General features: G+C 30.9%; 1 long non-coding RNA gene across 1 annotated transcript; it reads right to left on the reverse strand.

Moving 5' to 3' along the window:
- Positions 1 to 662: 662 nt before the first annotated feature.
- LOC107499307 lies at positions 663 to 2,726 on the reverse strand. Its single transcript, XR_001594228.1, has 3 exons — positions 2,576 to 2,726; positions 1,769 to 1,811; positions 663 to 1,005 (listed from the first exon to the last, which is right to left on the reverse strand). It is a non-coding gene; the product is annotated as an uncharacterized LOC107499307 (long non-coding RNA).
- Between the last annotated feature and the right edge of the window lie 4,218 nt (positions 2,727 to 6,944).

The raw sequence follows: 6,944 nt of genomic DNA on the forward strand, positions 1-6,944 counted from the left end.
TTGAAGCTATGGCATGAGAAGCCTTGTCACTTGTATGTTATGGCTTGGTAGATACAATGGTTCTTAAAGGGTTATGAAATGTTATGCTAAAAAGCAAATCCCATCTGGGGCTTTGAGAATATCAGAGTAAATAACTTCTCATTTTAAGAAATAGCTCCTTGTTTGGCTTTAAAGGACATTGAAGAGCCCACCATAAACACTAGATGACTGTGTGTGTGTGTGCGCTGAGATGACCGTTTAAATTGCTATCTAACCTATCAAACTATAAACTGCAGTATAATAAAGTGGAATGGGCTCAAACAAATCCTGATAGCATAAGTAAATTGCATAACCAAGTTGTTCAAATTCCCAGCATACCCACAACTGCCACGCTGCTGTTTCTTTCTGGGAAATATTTCATGTCTTCATAGGAAATATTCTATAAACAGCTGGCTTCAAATGAAGGATCTCAGACCCAGTTTATTATCTGCCATCATCATACAGAAGTGACATTTTAATATTTTTTCATTAAATGTGATTGGAAGTGTCATAAAAATTTAATGAAAAAAATTACCTACATAAAGATTTAAGATTATGTAAATACTGCTGAATGGAATAATGACAGAAAACATAGATTGTGACTTAAAATGTAATTTATTGAGAAGAAAAAAGTCTCAGGCACTGCACGCAACTATTCAAAATGATGGTTCTTACAGAAGAAGCAATTCAAAAAATGTTTAAGCAAAATTTCAGTGATAGAAATTTAGTAGAGACTTTAATACGTTCTGATTCAGTGACCTTCATACTGGCATGATACAACTGGAATTTAAACAATAAAGTGTTAGGAAAATTTAGCTTAAAGAAAATAATAATATACTATCTGATATGCAGTAGAGAACTCAAGAAGAAAGATTGCCCTCAGTTTGGGAGTGTTCTGTTATTCTAAAATAATAGTCAAAGCCTTTGTGTAGGAAGGTTGTACATAGTAGACAGGAGAAATTTAGAGAAAGACATTTTCAGTCACATCTGTAAATAGAAAAAATAGCATTAGTTAGTTACATTGCATATCTTTGAGGGGAAGAGACACTATTATGATAAGATATATTTAATAGTAATTTTTTCTTCATCTTGAAGCTCACAGTGTTATTTGTGCTTTCCTGTTACGTATCTATTGTTCCCGATTTTTCAGTTTTAAAGACAATTTATTGCTAGATAAGTATTTTCTTTTGCAGTAAGGTAATTTGAAGAAAGACCTTCCACATAGTTCAGAGTTTTATTTTTTCTTAGTTTGATTTGTTCAAAGGGAAATTTCTACCATTGGAGGAGGAAAACACACAAATACATTAGAAGCTCCACTATAGTGTATAACGATAATTAAAACAAATCTGTAGACATTTGAAACACTTGGTTTCACTATGTGACTAGCTAAGGATTTCTTTTTGTAGTGATTATAAAAAACAGATCCCACTGTTGTATTCACCAGAGTCTCAAAGTCACATCTTCATGGAAAATTAGCAACATCCATATTTGTACTTGTATAGGAGTTTCAATATTATGAATTATATTAGTTAAAATTAGGTAATTTTGTTTTTATTTAAATATAATATTATAAAACAAAAACTTGCAAATGTGCAAGACAAATTATTATCTTAGTGCTAATGTGTTCACAACTGGCTAGACTGCAGGAAACAAAACAAAGCAAAAACTTCATAGTGTACAATCATATCTTTGTACTAAGTTCTCATAAGAAAATATGATCAATGGTTAGACAGGTAATTTCCAAACTTACCGAGGGCTGTAACTATGGAGTTCCTGAAATTCATTTAAGTTTTCTGAAGAAACAAAAATTGTTAAAATTATGTGGTGAAGGTAGTCAGCAATAAATTTTTACTAAATCAAATGAAATGTCTGCTACTTACTGTTTTATTTTCCTAGAGACTTATTAAACAAAGATTATTATTATCATAATAATTGTTTAAAAATTATTTTTAAAAAAGCATCATTATATTATTTAAAGTAAGCAAAAGGCCAAGATTTGAATTTAGGACTACTAAATGCCAAAATTTGTGCTCTGTTCTCTACATTGAATTCTTATGTGTATCATAAGTGTAACCCAAAGAAGGCATTTAAAGTTCAGTAAGAGTGCAAAGACCATAAAGTTGAATTATGTATTAGAACACTTTATATTTTCAATTTGAGGAGATATTTTTCCCTATCATTATCAGAATGAATTTCACTACTAGAATAGATAGCACTGCTCCCCATATTCCCAAGTAATGGATTAATATTAGTCATGGATGCCAGAAAGTATTATCAATTTCCATTTCAGAAAAATCTAGTATAATGCATTAAACATTGATTTTTTCCACATTTATTCTAAATCTGTTTCTATGATATATTCTATAACAGTTTTTAATTAAATTTATTGAGGTGACATTGTTAATAAAATTATGTAGGTTTCAAGTATACAATTCAATAATACATCATCTGTATATTGCACATTGCGTGTTTACCACCCAAAGTCAAATCTACTTCTGTCGCCATTTTTATTTCCTTTGGGGGAACATTAATATCCAGTAATTGAAAAAAAACTTACCACCACTCTGGCATAATGTCAGTTTTCTCAATGTTCTCAGAAGTGATGGGTTTAGTGATATCGTAGAATGGTAAGTAAGGAATATACTGTATGATTTGTGGAGAATAATACCAAACAGCATAGGGATAGATATCAAGCTGTTGGAAAAGCAAGAGGAAAAGATGATTGAAAAGCAACAGTGTATGAGCAATAGCTGCTTGGAATCTCTAAAAATGAATTATTTCATTCATTTCTGGCATGGCTATTAAATAAGAGATGTTTACTCTGAGTAAAAAAAAAAAAAAATTCAAACTATGCTCTACAAGTGGATCATAGCGAACAAACTTTTGGAAAGATCTTTTAGAGTACTTGAGCAATGAACAAAGGTTTTCTTAAGGTCACTCTTTAATACTGAATTCCAAGAACCTATATTGCTAACACAGGTCCAATTATCAGAGCCCAGAAGAAAGCATTAGTGTGAATTTAATTACATAATTTATAAACTCATGGGCATTGGACTGCAAAGTATAATGTTTATCATTTAGCTCTATAATTTAATATTCATAAAGATACTGAGTTCAAAGGAAGTGTCTTTCACCCAAGATCAATACAGGTGGTTTTCAAAAATGCCAGAAACAGAGAAAATAATTTTCTAATTCCTAGACTAGTATTTCAAACATTAGAATTTCATGGCTAAATATTGTTTTCCTTTTTTGAAATTTTAAAATAACTGCCTCTGTTGATCTAGCACAACATTTCACTTATTTCTATGTAGTAATATAATCCTCTATATATTTAGGTGGAAGATATGTTTTCTGCTGGAATTAGAAAAAATAAAATAAAAATACTTTAAGTTTTATCGTAATTACCTGACTATGTAAAGTTAAAAGAAATATGATCTGAGATTTTCTCTTTATTAAATCGTTTAGATGAAAAAACAAGTATAATGAAATTCACTCTCAACATAAAAGTAGGCCTATTCCTTAATAGAGAGGGAAAAAATTGGTTTTGTGATTTAGATCCAACTAAACATCATGATAGATTAAACTATTACTACCAAATACTAGCATTAAGAAAAAAAAATCTATATAGTTATAGAATTCTTTTTTTAAATAACTACTTGAAAGTTGAGGCCACTCAATTTTGGAACTCAACTGAAGTAAGTATTTGCTTTTATCTTCCTCTTATTTTGGCCAATGAGTGATTAGAGAATTTCAGAAGAAATTGAGGGTAAAATCTGAGACACAGTGAGAAACCATTATCAGAATTGTTTAGTAACCTCAATGTTTTGAATCTTGAAGAAAAGTTTTTCTCTCTAATCTACATTCATGTAGAGCAAACTCCATGGCTTTCTGTGTGTGTGTGTGTGTGTGTGTGTGTGTGTTAAAAAACAAACAAACAAACAAACAAAAAAACAAAAACAGTGTGTTATATATAAGATGAACCATTAATGGACCAAAGCCACTAAATTAAATGCACAGTTAGTACCTTTAAAGGTGAAGACACAAAGAAGCACTGCAAAAATCAGGATTGAGATTTGGGGGAGGTAATAAATTAATACATACATATTATTTTTTTCACAAATGAGAAAGCAAATCTCAACGAGAACAAACAATTTGCGGAAGGTCATATATTAGAAGGTGTCAGATCTGAAATCTAAAACTTAGGTTATTTCCACTACATAGTACTATAGAATAATAAAGGTCCAATTTTGATAACATAAATAGTCTTTGAGACTGTCCTGACTTAAAAGTTGACCTGAAGCTATCTTCGCTCATGGATAGACACAGAACCATCCTTTTTTTTTTTTTTTTTTTTTGGCAACTTAGATCTTATCTTCCACAGCAATGTTATACCTAGTGCTAGAGAGTTCACCACTTGGCACCAGCTAAGAAATATTAGCATAGTACTAGTCATGATACAACTAGTATAATAGTTTCCCTAAAAATCAGTGACTGCTGATAGATATTAAAACACACACACACACACACACACACACACACACACACACACACACACACATTTACCTGATTGATTATAGGCTCTCTCTGGAAAGAAAAAGAGAATTAGTCACCTTTTAAAACTTTAAAGATGGGATAAGCAATCTATTTAAAATACTTTCCATGTTAAAGATTTGGGAACTGACATTAATTTTACCAATTTAACTAGTTAGAGAAAAATTCTTCTAAGATATATAGAACAATTTCAACAACCACTAAATGGCAAGTAGTGGTTGGAGAGCTCCATGACTTGAATGGGACTGGCCTTGCAATTCGTAGGAATCAGATTTGTTTGGGCACACACATTTCATAGTAACTGGTTATTTATTGCCTTAAAAATGAAATCAGAAGCCCTAGGAACACTGTGGAATCAATTAAATGTAGGGTCATCTCTGTTATGTGTTACTGATAAGCCAATTTTACAGATGAGAAAACAGAGGATCAATGTTTTGACAGAGACATTCTGTACTTTTCCAAACGGTTTCTTCAAAAGAAAAATGTGTCAGCTAGTAAATCGCTAATATGCCTCCCTTAAGGAAGCATGATTACGACTGAATTTGAGATTTCTGCATATAAATTAAATTTGAGAATCAAATCTTGAACAGAAAGATATAAAATTAAGGAAAAGGTTAAGAAATTAATGTAACCAGGGAGGTTAACACGTCATTGTTCTTATGATTGTAAATGTGATAGCCTGGTCTGCCGAGGAATATGGAATAGAAAGAATAGAAGAGGTCCTATTCCAGAGAGTAGTGAGAAGTAGTTCCCATCTTTCAGCCTGATTAATAGAAATCATTTCAAAAAATCGAGAGTGAGAAATAACTGCTTGAGATAAAAGAAATCTCTTCAAAGTGTGAGGCTATTGAAAAACAAACATTTAAATGTCACAGTATATTATTATTTCAGAATTTATTAAGCAAACTGTTACCCTTTGGACATGGTTGTATTCATTCGTCCTGGAAAGTTGTTCCTGTATAAAATGAAATAAATTCTTAATTATTTAGACATCTGGTTTAACACACTTGTCTGACAATGTACCAAGACTACAATATTATCCATAAAATTAAAGATAAACTGTGTTCTATGTCAAAAGTATGAAAAAATGTTAAGATGCTTTTTATTTTCTAACTTTAGAAAAAATATTCTACTGAAGGCTAGGCTTAATACAGTTTGCAAAAATAAAGAATATTTAAGATTCATACACTGAGGAGAAATAATAACCTATCAATTCTCTAATACTGTGTATTTTATGTTCATGACTATGCATCATTTATTTAAATTTTATCTTTGGTTACCAAAGATAAAGTACTAAAAGATATGAGTAGTACAAAAAATTCTGTTGGAATATATTTCTGTTAAAAAAAAAAAAGAGGAGCACATGTTATAAGAACATAACATGTGAAGAAAATATTAAAATATTCTAGATTTAATCAATAATCTTACCTGGTTATGGACAGCTTCTTAAGGAAGAGAAAATCTTTTGTTTTAGTATATTTATTTTATTTGCTTATGAATAACAAATATTTACTAGGTACTTTCATTTATGTAGAAACTATGCAAAATACTGGGGACACAACTATGAAATATGATGAACACTACGAGTAAGACCAACATAGTTCTAACACTTGTGGAGGTTACAGGATGGCCATATTATAGCTAAGGTAATAAAATATATTATTTAGGTAACTTCTGGATCAGTAATGATGAATTCCAGTGGGGAACTGATATGTTTAAATTTATTTGGACTGTAAACACAAGCAACTTAGAAACAGAAACAGGAGTAACAGTTGGGGTCTAAATTAAATCTATTATTGACTTTCCTCTCCCTACACTGATAACAGAAGGAAACATGAAAATGTAATTTTATTAAATTAGGACAGGATCTCTTCCCAAAACTCCTAATTAAGTCAAGTTCGCTTGCTGTAACCAAAAGAAAGTTTTTTTGTTTTTTGTTCTGCTTGTTTGTTTATTTTTGTTTTGTCTGTGTCCTTTATGATAACCTCAGGATCAAACTAAATATCAATAAGGGGGTTGTGCTGATAGGAACGTTTTGGATCTATCCATACTCTCAGCATACAGAGAATTTAAATAGTTTAGATGCACAGACTAAGGAAAGACCTTCATAATGTTGTCTGAAGTCTCAGGAGCACAGCAAATTTTAGACTGGAGAGTGGAAGTAGGAGGAGAAAAAATGAACATTTTACTGGATCTACTACAAGCCTGACTCAGGGCAAATTGAAAACATATTAGGATTAAATTAAAAACATTTCAGGATCATCTTAAAAACAATATCAGGAAGTAAGTATAACAATATTTCCATTTCACAGATAAGGAAACAGGTTTAGAGACAATTAGATCAACTCCTTTATTCCCATTTCCATTCTTTCTTA

This window comes from Rousettus aegyptiacus, unplaced genomic scaffold (genome assembly GCF_014176215.1).
Source record: "Rousettus aegyptiacus isolate mRouAeg1 unplaced genomic scaffold, mRouAeg1.p scaffold_m13_p_10, whole genome shotgun sequence".
NCBI lineage: Eukaryota > Metazoa > Chordata > Mammalia > Chiroptera > Pteropodidae > Rousettus > Rousettus aegyptiacus.